Consider the following 13326-nt stretch of genomic DNA (forward strand, 5'->3'; position numbering starts at 1 on the left):
ACTTCAGCTAGTTGTCAGAAAGGCTTTAAAAAAAATAGAATGCTGTTCTCCTCAAAGCAGAAGAGATGATGATTATTTGTCAAATTTCTATGCTGCCCTTCATCCGAGGATCACAGGGTGCTTTACAATATAAAACACCCTGTGGAATGCCCTCCCACTAGAGGTCAAAGAGAACAATTACCAGACCTTTAGAAGGCATCTCAAGGCAGCCCTGTTTAGGGAAGCTTTTAATGTTTGATGGATTTCTGTATTTTAGAATTTCTGTTTTTTTGGAAGCCGCCCAGAGTGGCTGGGGGAACCCGGCCAGATGGGCGGGGTATAAATAATAAATTATTATTATTATTATTATTAAGGTCCAGAGTTTGGCATGCCACATATGTTGGGCTGATGACATGTTGGGACAGCCCCATGGTTCTCATGACCATCATGAAGTCCCAAGCCACACCAGAATCAGTCACTTCAACATGGATTTCCCCCGAAACCAACACTCTAGGAGTCCTCAACTGTGCCCCCGAGGCCAACTCTGCCAGCTCAGACAAGGAGACTGCTTGGCAGCAAGGCAATAAATTAGCAGAATCTCTAATCTGTCCTGATTGCTCAATGTCAGGAACACACACTCTAGATCGCCGCAACTGGACAGAGAGATGGAATCTCTATAGACTACAACAATTCTCCCTCTCCAACCCTCAATTCTGCTCTGCCTTGAGGACCCAGGTGGGCACAGCTGGGTGAGACCAATTCCACCCTGCTCACCCACCCAGGTCTCAGTAATGGGCGAGGCAGCTTCCTCATCCATAATCAGATCATGCCCAGCCCTACCATGTACCACTGTAATTGCCCCCCTCCTCCCAGGGACATCCTCCCTCTATCAAGAAAAATAACGAAAATCCACACAAATTAAAATCAGTTAAAAACATTGGCCCTGTCTCCTAGTTCTGAGAAAATATGGGAACCCAATATGGGATCTGGCATATTTTAAATATATAGTATAGTGCTTCTTAGAAGAGTGCGGATTGCCCCGGGAATATTAGCAACTCTTAGAGGAGAGCGACAAACCTGTTAACTGAATGACCCCAACCAGCAATGTTTCTGTCAACGAAGGGTTAATTCCAGGTCAGGTGTGTCCTGCCCCGCTCTTTTGAACTGTCTCCCTCCCTACTGTGCAACCAAACCAAGCAGGGCTAGGGACTTTGCATCGGGTACTTTATCAGGAAGGCGGAGACTGAATGATCGCATCTCTTCTGACCTATCGCAGCTGCCGCTTCTTGCGGTTTGGACCGACAAAAAAAAAGGAAAGAAGCTTCGGTGTGAATCAAATACAAAGGCGGAGCGAGGGCTTGACGGACTCAAATCCCCACCAATATCTACGAGCGACTCCGGCCGAAGCAGCCAATGCGCCCGCGAGGCTTGAAGTAGGGAAGGAGAGAGGGTAGCGAAGGAGGTGGGAGTTGTTGTCAGGGAGTAGGAGGCAGCTCTGCTTGGCGGCTGAGGAGGAGCTGAAGGGAGGCGGCCGCGGGTAGCAGGTGAGAGCGAGCAAGGCAGCGAAGGAGCGGCGGCCGGGCCCGGTAGGTGCTTGGCCGAGGGAAGGGGCTTCCGTGGACGAGGGGAGGTTCCTTCCTCCCTGCTCGGCGGGAAGAGCAGCGGGGCGACCTGTGGCGGAAGGCCCGAGCTCCCGGGTGCGGGGCTGCTCGACTCCGAAGCCGTGTGGGTGAGCCTCGAAAGGGGAAGGGAAGGAGGAAGGAAGGAGGTGCGGGGCTGCTGCGCTCAAGAGGAGTCGGCGGGGAATCCGGGGATGGGGAGAAGCAGGCTCGCTGAGTACGTGTGAATGAGCGCAGCAGCGTGCACGGGAAGGTGCGAGTGCGGGGTCTGCTCGGAGGGGAGCGAAAGGGGAGGTCGGGCGAGGTTGGGGTGCCGGAGGGAGGTAGGGCGCTCGAGGTGCCCGGGAAAGGAAGGGGCCGGGTGGGCGTCTCTCGGCTTCTTACATATATATGCAGGGTATATATCTATATATAATGGTCGGCTGGGCTGGAGGCTGAACCTGGGCGAGGATCTGCGGCGAGTGGCCCAGGAATGCGGGCGGATGAGGAGCCCTGCGGAAGGAAGGGAGGAAGGAAGGAGGGAGGAGAGAGGGAGAGGCGGATAGTGCAGGAAGCGGTGAGGAGGGAGGGAGAAGCAGAAGCGCCGTTCACGCATCCCCGGGAGCGGAGGGACCTCGGCGGGCGAAGCTACCCTGCCGCCCCTTCCCGGCTTCCGGGGTGCCTGCCTGGGACTGGCCTCCCTTCCAGGCCCCGCTTGGTCTGGGGAGTTAGGGATTCGTGAAGGAATGTGGCCAACCGGCTTCCTCTCCTCGGAGTATATCTGCCCTATATTTCATTCTGTCTTCATTCTTGTAAATGAACCCTTTTTGCAGAATCCTCCTGGCTTTGCAACCCCTGGAAAAGGGGGCGGCGGCGGGAAAGAGCTGATAAGCTAATTGAGCGAAGCGCCGTCCCACCTATTCTTACTTGGCTTTGTGCGAAGCAGAATTGATGTGTGATAGGATTAACATCAACGAGGTTAAACTTTGAAAGATTGGGTGTTGGCACTGGCAATATGATTACTTTGGTCTTTAAAGGATAGCTTCATTTCCTTTTTATAGCTTTCTGTCAGGATGTTGGGTGCAAAGTTAAGTGTATATCTTTTTTAGAAGGGGATTAATATTAATACAAAATGCAACAATTACTGAATTATGAAATACTAGATTTGTGTGTCATGTTTCCAAATAACAAAATACTTAAGATTTTTTATCCTTTCTATGAGTACTTATTGTGAAATGATGTTTATATTTGGCTTGTAATGGCTTGCAGCAGCTCATCTAGAACTCCTTCATCCACAAGATTTTTGTAACCTGCTCATTAATTTTTCATAAAGTTCTAAAAGTTTCTGGTAGAATTTATTCTGTTTAATGTGTTGGTTGTTGTGTCTTCCAAGACTCTTATAAAAGCACTTATAAGGATTTGTTACTTGGTTGTAATCAGCTATTTGTCTTAATAATAATTTTACTATTTATACCCCGCCCATCTGGCTGGGTTTCCCCAGCCACTCTTAAACATTTTGTGGTCCTCAAATTGTGTGTGTGGTGTCTTTAGCAAAGATGATGTTTAGGAATACAGTTTAACCATAATGGCATTTGTATCTGGTTATTCTCTGCTGCAAAAGTGTGCATGTTACGCATATTTCACTTCTCCAATCCTTGGACTTGTTCTGTAGTTAAAATCATGATAGGTCTCTTAAGGCCAACTGCTATTTAATGTTTGACATACCGGTAGTAAAAGAGTGCTGATCTGTACAGTTTTTCCGATGGATTGTTGCAATGTTTTTCCATTCTTTCCTTCTTGGCCATTCTTTATGGAAATACTAAATCAGTGACATCAGTCATGTGAGCAAAATAAAACCATAAATTGTCTGTTCCTCCTCAGTTCAGTCCTTGTCCTTTATCATATTAACTTCTTTAATCTACAGAGAGAGGGGAAAGTTGCTGTTACACAAGTTCTGTACAAAGAGTGGAAAAGCCAAGATGCATATTGAATACTTTGTCACTGAAGCCTCCTTGGCTCAGACATTTGCACTCTTTTAATAGAAAACACATAGAGACAAGGAGAATAATTTCCACAGTGAAGTGATGCATCTTCCAAAGTTTTATTTGCCTAATCAGATTAAGTTCTTAATTCAGTAGTGTGTATACAGTAATATATATTACCCTGTGTTGCCTGGAGCATCATTTGTGCAAACACTCTAGGTACTTTATTGCAACAATGTAATACCGGTTTAATTAAAATCAAGCTGTAGTCTAGCAAGGGTTTTGTTTTTGTTTTTTTGCATCCTTTTTAAAGACTTACTGTGTTCAACTTTGCAATAAGCTCACAAAAGTTACTACCCCACATAAATATTATCTAGCCTGTCAACTTGCCCACACATGGTTTTAAGATAAAAAGAGCCAAGCTTATTGGCTCTCTTCATCACGGAGTGAACAAAGAGACTGTATCAAGCCTTGGTTAGTCCATGAAGGGGATGGATGATGTAAGGGGAATATTTTGTAATCTCTAAATTTAGGAGATTTTTATGTTGTAGAAATATTGGTGGGAAGATATGACTTACTGGTATTATCTTGCACTCTGTTTAAAGCAGCACATTTGGGAACTGGTACATCAAACAATCCACTTGAAGTGCTCTGTCTAAAGTCTTGCTTGCAGAAGTTACAATATTAAATAACTTTACTACTCTGTTTTAGGAGAATGAATCTTATCAGATAACGTCTTTTAATCTTGAGCCATTTTTGAAGATTTTATAGGCGCTAGAGTACTCTGAAATAGGGTATTGTCAATACCCAGATCAATAAAACAGATATCAGCAATGCAAACATTTATTGGCTAATATATTTTATTGGAGAAATAAAATATTGGACAAAATATTACATTGGGAGAACAATTTCAAGACTCTAAATGAAAATATATCGCAAGCTTAGTCTGTCGATGACCTCTCTTGTTCCACACACTTGCAATGCTTAAAAAAGGGCCTTATATAGGAACAAGTGCTGTAACTTGCTGCACTATGGTAGTCTAAGTAGATTGCACGCTGTGCCCAAATTCCCTTATTGTCTGCTGTCTAAACATAGTGATGAATATAGGTAAACTGTCTTTCGGGACTTCAAATATTCTGTACTCTGTCGCTCTCTTCTGGCATTAACTGGCTTGAAGAGACAACATACCGGTGAATACCAGTTTCTGGAAACTCCAAGACAACAGAATGCTTTTGTTCTTAGGTCCTGTTTGCAGACTTCTCATTGGCATCTGGTTGGCACTGTGAGAACAGAACGCTGGACTAGATGGGCCTTTGTCCCAATCCAGAAGTCTCTTATGTTCTTTACTGTGAAGGTTCTTGTTTAGTTGCCTCTTCCCTCCCCTGACCATGCAGCTCTCCTAGTCTCTCTTATGATGAGGATAAAGTTCTTCACCATTTATTGCAACCCTTTCCGAAGGGTTCTTAGGCACAAACTGCTATACAGTAGTTCATGCATCAAATTAAAACATAATTAAAATTAGCTATGATTAAAGGAGAAAGTAGAGTGCTCACACAACTTAAAAATTCTCATTCTGCTGCTGGTAAACAAGTTGGAGTCCACCTTGTTGTGACTTCTTAATCTAGGCTTGTTTCTTTCCAAACGAACCATGCACAGGAAGCAAATAACAATCCTTGGTTATCACTTAAGGCCACTCTGGTTTGTTTCCCAGAAGTGCAGTAGCAGTGAGAGCAGAACGAGGACATTTCAGCAGTATGCACCTAGCACATTAACATTACACCACAGTTTGTTTTTAACTATGGTTTAATGTGATGCGCAAAGCAGACCAGAAAGCATTCTATTGTGGCCAAGATCACCCTCCTAAATACAGTAGATGCCATGTATGCTAGATCCTGCACTGTCAGGCATCAATGTGCTAAATTTGAGCCTTCTGCTTCCTTATAGTAGACATACAGAGTGAAATATTTGGGGGGAAGATCTATCACATATTTCTCAAAAAATGCATTGTTTAGAACGGGTCGGCAAGGTTTACCTCACATGGGCTGGTTCACTCCAGTGGAGATCCCTCCGTGGGCCAGATTGCGCCCGCGACTTCCGGCATCTGCGTCGACACGATTTCTGGCGTCCGCATCTGTGCAGACACAATTTTTGGTGTCTGCGTCTGTGCAATCACAATTTTCGGCATCTGCACGTGCGCAGACGTGATTTTCGGCACCACGGAAGCAAGTCCCCATGCCACGCTGCGCCAGTTTAGCACAGCGTGTGGGCAGCTCAGTTGGAGTGCAGCTCATGGGCCAGTTAAACAACCTCTGTGGGCTGCTTGTGGCCCATGGGCCTTAGGTTGCCTACCCCTGGTTTAGAAGATTTGCCACAATTGATTTTGTCGAATTGAGCAGTTTCAAACTTTTTTCAGGTGACTATCCCTAGGAACCATACCTGTATCTATTACGAACAGCTTTCTAGACTTGCTAAAGCTATATATTATGCAGACACTGTTCATGAATTTTATTTTGTATGACTATGTTACCGTGTTTCTCATATTATAAGACATGTCTTATATTTATTTTTTCCTCAAAAAAACACATTATGGCTTATTTTCAAGGGATGTCTTATTTTTTTCCTCCTCCTCCTGCCGCGGCCGGCATTGCTGCTGCGCCTATCACTATGTCTTATTTTCGGGGTATGGCTTATATTCCTTGAATGCTTAAAAATCCTGCTATGGCTTATTTTATGGGTATGTCTTAAAATATGAGAAACAGGGTAGTTTCATTATGGCTTATGGTTATGGTCAAACAAGATGTATTCCTACCATATTAACAGTTGAGAGTGCCCAAATTATTTTCTTAACATTTGAACAATGTTAAGTATATGCTACTGAGTTGTTTTGTTTTTGAGAAAAGTACAATACATTTCCAAGTACAGATGTGAATTTCTATGAACATTTAAACCACATTAAGTTTGCATTTTTTATTTGGTCTTTATAAAATATTTCAGCTAAACTACTTTTGTGTACTGAAAAGTGTGGGATAGTTAAGCAAAAAAAAAGTATTTACTTTTTTTGCTTTTAAGACAAATGCTAAATCAAATCCCAATTAATTAAAGGTACTGGAAAAGTTTCTGAAAACTCTGCACTGCCACTATCAATTGACTTTACGTAGTCTACCACTAGCTTCCCGCTTCTTCAGTGTCAGAAACCAAGAATGCACCTACAGGCAAAATATAAATCAAAGTTAAATGTACCTGACGCGTTATTTTCTTGGGTTAAACTTAAGATCTTCTACACTCCAAAAGCAAGGCTGCATTTCTATACACACTTACTTGGTAGTAAAGTCCCGTTTGTATGAATATATTATGTGTGTTATGGTCAAATGGTAGAATATATTTCTGAACAAATATGCACAGAATCAGGCTATAAGCCTCACCACATTTCAAGATTAACCAATTTCAGATATCAATCTATGTTTAGTAGCAGAACCGCCATAAAAGGCAGATAATTCATTTAAAAAATGCAAGATATTAAATATACAGATGTCTATCAATAAAGCTTCTCATCAGAGAACTCTGTAAAGGCAATAGTTCTAAGCTTTTCAAAACTAGCAAAACAAAGTACCCAGAACTATTCCTTCTGGGAATGTGGCAGTTTGCAGACGCAGAATTATAAAAAGTCAGTACAACTCAGAAGCATACCAGGTTTGCATGAGGGGGTAAATGTTGATTTAGTGATTTACCACAGAACTGTCTCAGCTCTTTCCAAGAAAAAAAGAGAGATGTAAGCCAGCAAAGGTTTCTCAGGAATTTTATAATTGGCAAACTAGATGGTTTTAAAATTCTAAATAAGAGTTTAAAGTTTTAAAACATAAGTACTGTGTAATGACTTACTATCCTCCATCCATAATTGTAATTTTCTATAATAGAGAACTATAGAAAATAACATTTCCAGCTTTTATAAATCAATATATATCACAAAAATTGTAATTATATTATTCTTGCATGAGAAGCAAAATATAATTTCAGAAGACAGCATTCAAAATCTTGAAACCTATTTGCTAAAACTTCAATATGTACTCAGCTTTACTCAAACAGGACAGTTAGAAGTAACACTATATTGGTAAGTGTACCTTTCAAGAAGGTTGACAATTCCCTGGACCTGCCTCAGTCGGGTTTTTAAAAATATTCATTGCAATTTCAACAGATCAAATATGAAACACTATTCACACAGAAAGAATCTGGGTGAACCATAAGACAACTAGGTATCTAGAAAGTATTAGTAATAGATACTGTATATCTATAGATTCCCTACTGGTCTAACACCACAGTTGGCAATTAATCATAGAATCATAGAGTTGGAAGAGACCACAAGGGCCATCCAGTCCAACCCCATGCCAAGCAGGAAACACCATCAAAGCATTCTTGACATATGCCTGTCAAGCCTCTGCTTAAAGACCTCCAAAGAAGGAGACTCCACCACACTCCTTGGCAGCAAATTCCACTGCCGAACAGCTCTTACTGTCAGGAAGTTCTTCCTAATGTTTAGGTGGAATCTTCTTTCTTGTAGTTTGAATCCATTGCTCCGTGTCCGCTTCTCTGGAGCAGCAGAAAACAACCTTTCTCCTCTATATGACATCCTTTTATATATTTCAACATGGTTATCATATCACCCCTTAACCTTCTCTTCTCCAGGCTAAACATACCCAGCTCCCTAAGTCGTTCCTCATAAGGCATCGTTTCCAGGCCTTTGACCATTTTGGTTGCCCTCTTCTGGACACGTTCCAGCTTGTCAGTATCCTTCTTGAACTGTGGTGCCCAGAACTGGACACAGTACTCCAGGTGAGGTCTGACCAGAGCAGAATACAGTGGTACTATTACTTCCCTTGATCTAGATGCTAAACTCCTATTGATGCAGCCCAGAAGTTACCGTATGTTGAAGAAAACAATGCCTCGTTAAGTGGCTTTCTCATTAAGTGGCTTTCTCAGTTACAACTGTTGAAGATTTGATGTTTAAAAAGAAAACAAAGGTTATCCCAAATATATGCCTTATTATGTACTTTGAATTTACACAAGGGTAATAGTTTTGAGAAGAAAAGGATCACCTTGCGGCTAGAGGATTTTTTGAGCAAGAATGGCATAAAATTGGCCGTCAGGGGCCAGCAAGACCTACATTTGTAAACATAAGCGAATACTATTACAAATTGCTTTTCCAGTGGTATCTGACACCTCACAGTTTGAGCAATACATATATCTGGCATGAAGATAAAGTTTTGGATGCATGACTCCTCAAATGCAGATATAGGTGGTAACCATTTTGCACTATTGATGCATGATTGCCAATGCTTGGGTTCTTTTGGACCCGGAAGAAGGTGGAACAGGGTGGTGGTGGAATGGAATGGGCTTATGTATGTTCCGCTGATGCACACGGGGGTCAGGAAAGGAACCCCTGTGCAAAATGGTCACTGCCTGTATGGTAGTCTTGTCTTTTAATAATGAAATATGGGGGATAAGTTTCAGTCAAACTAGTAATGCATTATGTTATAGTTTTGGATCCTTTAACAAATCTGTTGGGCTGCTTAGATGACCAAATTAAACATAAAATATCATAATTCACTTCCTGGGCCACTGTTGAAAAAAATAAGAGTTACTGCAGTTATATAGGTGGACACATTTTGCAAGAACATAAAAAGACTTGAAGATTATGGAACCTATACAAAATCTCTATTGTCTTGGCCCCAGAATGAAGCCTAGTTCATGCAGACAGAAGAACTTCCTAATTTGGGGGCAGATAATGAGGTATGTACATTGGAAGTGATGCCAGTGATTCATGCAAGGAAGCAAGTTAACCTGCAATGTTCCTGACATGGTTAACCATGGTATAGCAGTTGTTCAACACGCCAGGTAGATTAGGAAATCTGAAACTTTGGCTTGGATAAAATGAATTGTGGTGCTATGAGCTGATGACTACTTCAAGTACCATTTTAAAATGCAAGTAGGGCAATGTAATTTGAGTTCTAGAGAGATCTGTACTGAGCAGTAGAATTTGATGCCCTGTCTCTCTGCTGTCATACTGGAATGCTACAGTAGTCTTGATGCAGTAGCAGTGTTGAGGAGAAATGTGTTTTGGAACAATAGCTTGTGAAAAGAATGTACTAGTTAACGAATATAGTGCTGGTCCACAGAAAGTAAACTGAGATCATGAACTGTATTAAATATTTCATGATATGGGAACATTAGGGCAATTTAACCAAACAGATTTTTAAAATATAGGAATATGTAGATTACAGGGAGTTCAATGATGAGACCTATTGATTGCTTTAATCTTTTATCAAACCACAATTAGAAGTTACTGTAGTTTACTAATCAGGATCGTAAAGCATCATAGAATTGTCAAGTTTGAAGGGACCACAAGGGTCATCTAGTCTAACCACGAATCTTCTGTCCAATGTGGGGCTCAAACCTACAAACTTGCGATTAAGAGTTTCATGCTCTGCTGACTGAGCTATCCCAGCTGACCATTAAACCACTATTCCCTTTTGGGGCATTACAGCTAACTATATTTTAATTAAACCAGTATGTACTTATGGGGTGTGTGTGCGTGTGTGTGTGTGCGTGTGCGTGCAAGGAGTGAGGAATATTGCTCATTCCCAGCTACAATGCTGTTGTATAGCAAGCTGGTATTTGAGCATCTAAATTGTGCCTGTGTACTGTATACCAAATCTTTTGATCATGCCGCTTAGAAATACGGTAATTGACATAAAATTTGGCATCCTGATAATTTATGCGTAGCTGTTTAAGTTTATAAGATTTTCCTGCCTTTTAACTGTGTTTGGTTGCTGCATTAGCCACACAAATACATGGTTTTGGGGAAAGAGATAAGCACATGTTGCTGTAGATGAGGTGAATAGAAGATAGCCCAGGTGGGGGAGAGCTCTTGCAGAAAGGTAGGTAGAGTTGTTTACTTTATCTTTTGTCAGGGAAGTTTTTGATTTTCAAACTGTTCAGTCCCACAACACTTGTGCTTCTTTTCTTGGTAGTTCTATACATGCTTTTTGGGGGGCATGTATTACATTTTTTTAAAAAGTAGGAAACTACAGTTTCATCAATGTAGGGCATTATACTTGTTAAGTTCTGTTTTATATATGTGTGTGTGTATGTGTGAGAGAGAGACGGGAGAAGTTTTCTTTATTATAAGCCCCCCTGTGATCCTCAGATGAAGGGTGGTATATTCAATAAACAAATAAATGTGCTGTAAAAATACTACAGGATACTAAAAATCCAGGAATCTAAATGGCTAGTTTGGTATACTTTGTCTGATACTCTTCCTGGTAGAGATGGATCATAACATCATGCTGATAGCAGTTAACCAGAAATAGCTGGAACTTTTGCCCTTTGGACCTTTGGACTTTCACATTGTTCGTTCATTCTTTGACTAATCCTTAGCTTCCAAAGTTCACGCAAGTGGAGTGGGTGGAGTGGGGGAAGAGGAAAAAGGAATGGTGACATTCAAAACAGTGCAATAGTAAATTACTGCAGTTGCATGCTACTGATAGCCAGTGAATATAGTGTGTTTAAGAGAGAAATGTACAGATTAAATGAATATTGTGATTTTGGCTATCACAGATTCATTCCTTGGTTGAATTAAAAGGAAAATTGCTATCCTTTGAAATGCCTTGTGAAAAGGATAATTTCTTGACTTTCTTCTCCCTGGTTTAAGAACGATTTCCTGATTTATTTGAATACTATGCTGTACACCAGTCTTTCCCAACCTGGTGCTCTCCAGATGTTCTGGACTACAATTCCCATTATCCCTGAACAGTGGCCATGCTGTCTGGAGTTGATGGTTGCTGAGAGTCCCAACAGCATCTGGAAGGCTGCTGTATACTTTCTCTCCTTGCAGCAGTGCAGGCACACATCCAAAGTCTAAACAAGAGGCATATGCAGCAATATCCTGATGTCTGTAGCAACTAGGAGCAAATTTGGGAACTTCAGGGGTCTGAAGGCACGAAGTTACAGCCCTCAGTATCCTGCAGATGAGCCTAGCCTTTGCATACTACAACATAAGTTGAGATGTGTTTATAGATAATTTTAGAGAAAGCAAAAGTCTGTTGGTGAAGGTTACCTCCCACCCTTTACGTTCACTGTGGCACTAAGTTTAAAAGACCCCATTCCTTTTTAAACCAGTAGTTGCTGTGCTGTGCGCTGGATTATGGAGAAAGCTAGAGAGTTCCAGAAAAACGTCTACTTCTGCTTCATTGACTATGCAAAAGCCTTTGACTGTGTCGACCACAGCAAACTATGGCAAGCTCTTAAAGAAATGGGAGTGCCTGATCACCTCATCTGTCTCCTGAGAAATCTCTATGTGGGACAAGAAGCTACAGTTAGAACTGGATATGGAACAACTGATTGGTTCAAAATTGGGAAAGGAGTACGACAAGGTTGTATATTGTCTCCCTGCTTATTTGACTTATATGCAGAATTCATCATGCAAAAGGCTGGACTAGATGAATCCCAAGCCGGAATTAAGATTGCCGGAAGAAATATCAACAACCTCAGATATGCAGATGACACAACCTTGATGGCAGAAAGCGAGGAGGAATTAAAGAACCTTTTAATGAGGGTGAAAGAGGAGAGCGCAAAATATGGTCTGAATCTCAACATCAAAAAAACCAAGATCAGGGCCACTGGTCCCATCACCTCCTGGCAAATAGAAGGGGAAGAAATGGAGGCAGTGAGAGGTTTTACTTTCTTGTGCTCCTTAATCACTGCAGATGGTGACAGCAGTCACGAAATTAAAAGATGCCTGCTTCTTGGGAGAAAAGCAATGACAAACCTAGACAGCATCTTAAAAAGGAGAGACATCACCTTGCCGACAAAGGTATGTATAGTTAAAGCTATGGTTTTCCCAGTAGTGATGTATGGAAGTGAGAGCTGGACCATAAAGAAGGCTGATCGCCGAAGAATTGATGCTTTTGAATTATGGTGCTGGAGGAGACTCTTGAGAGTCCCATGGACTGCAAGAAGATCAAACCTATCCATTCTTAAGGAAATCAGCCCTGAGTGCTCCCTGGAAGGACAGATCGTGAAGCTGAGGCTCCAATACTTTGGCCACCTCATGAGAAGAGAACACTCCCTGGAAAAGACCCTGATGTTGGGAAAAATTGAGGGCACTAGGAGAAGGGGACGACAGAGGACAAGATGGTTGGACAGTGTTCTCGAAGCTACGAACATGAGTTTGACCAAACTACGGGAGGCAGTGGAAGACAGGAGTGCCTGGCGTGCTATGGTCCATGGGGTCACGAAGAGTCGGACACGACTAAACGACTAAACAACAACAAAATGGTTTTCCCAGTTGTGATGTATGGAAGTGAGAGCTGGACCATAAAGAAGGCTGATCGCCAAAGAATTGATGCTTTTGAATTATGGTGCTGGAGGAGACTCTTGAGAGTCCCATGGACTGCAAGAAGATCAAACCTATCCATTCTGAAGGAAACCAGCCCCGAGTGCTCACTGGAAGGACAGATCGTGAAGCTGAGGCTCCAATACTTTGGCCACCTCATGAGAAGAGAACACTCCCTGGAAAAGACCCTGATGTTGGGAAAAATTGAGGGCACTAGGAGAAGGGGACGACAGAGGACGAGATGGTTGGACAGTGTTCTCGAAGCTACGAACATGAGTTTGATCAAACTGCGGGAGGCAGTGCAAGACAGGAGTGCCTGGCGTGCTCTGGTCCATGGGGTCACGAAGAGTCGGACACGACTAAACAACAACAACAACAA

General features: G+C 42.1%; 1 protein-coding gene across 4 annotated transcripts in view; it reads left to right on the forward strand.

Annotated features, from left to right (window-relative positions):
• Positions 1 to 1394: 1394 nt before the first annotated feature.
• Positions 1395 to 13326, forward strand: part of NUMB (NUMB endocytic adaptor protein) — a 55466-nt gene continuing 43534 nt past the window's right edge. Inside the window, exon 1 of one of the 4 annotated variants that reach the window (XM_035112758.2) lies at positions 1395 to 1523. The gene's annotated coding sequence lies outside the window, so the exon portion shown is untranslated. Of the gene's footprint in view, positions 1709 to 13326 lie in introns of all 4 variants that reach the window. The other 3 variants (XM_035112778.2, XM_035112767.2, XM_035112789.2) reach the window with 3 other exon arrangements.

This window comes from Zootoca vivipara, chromosome 1 (genome assembly GCF_963506605.1).
Source record: "Zootoca vivipara chromosome 1, rZooViv1.1, whole genome shotgun sequence".
In the NCBI taxonomy this organism is placed as follows: Eukaryota; Metazoa; Chordata; class Lepidosauria; order Squamata; family Lacertidae; genus Zootoca; species Zootoca vivipara.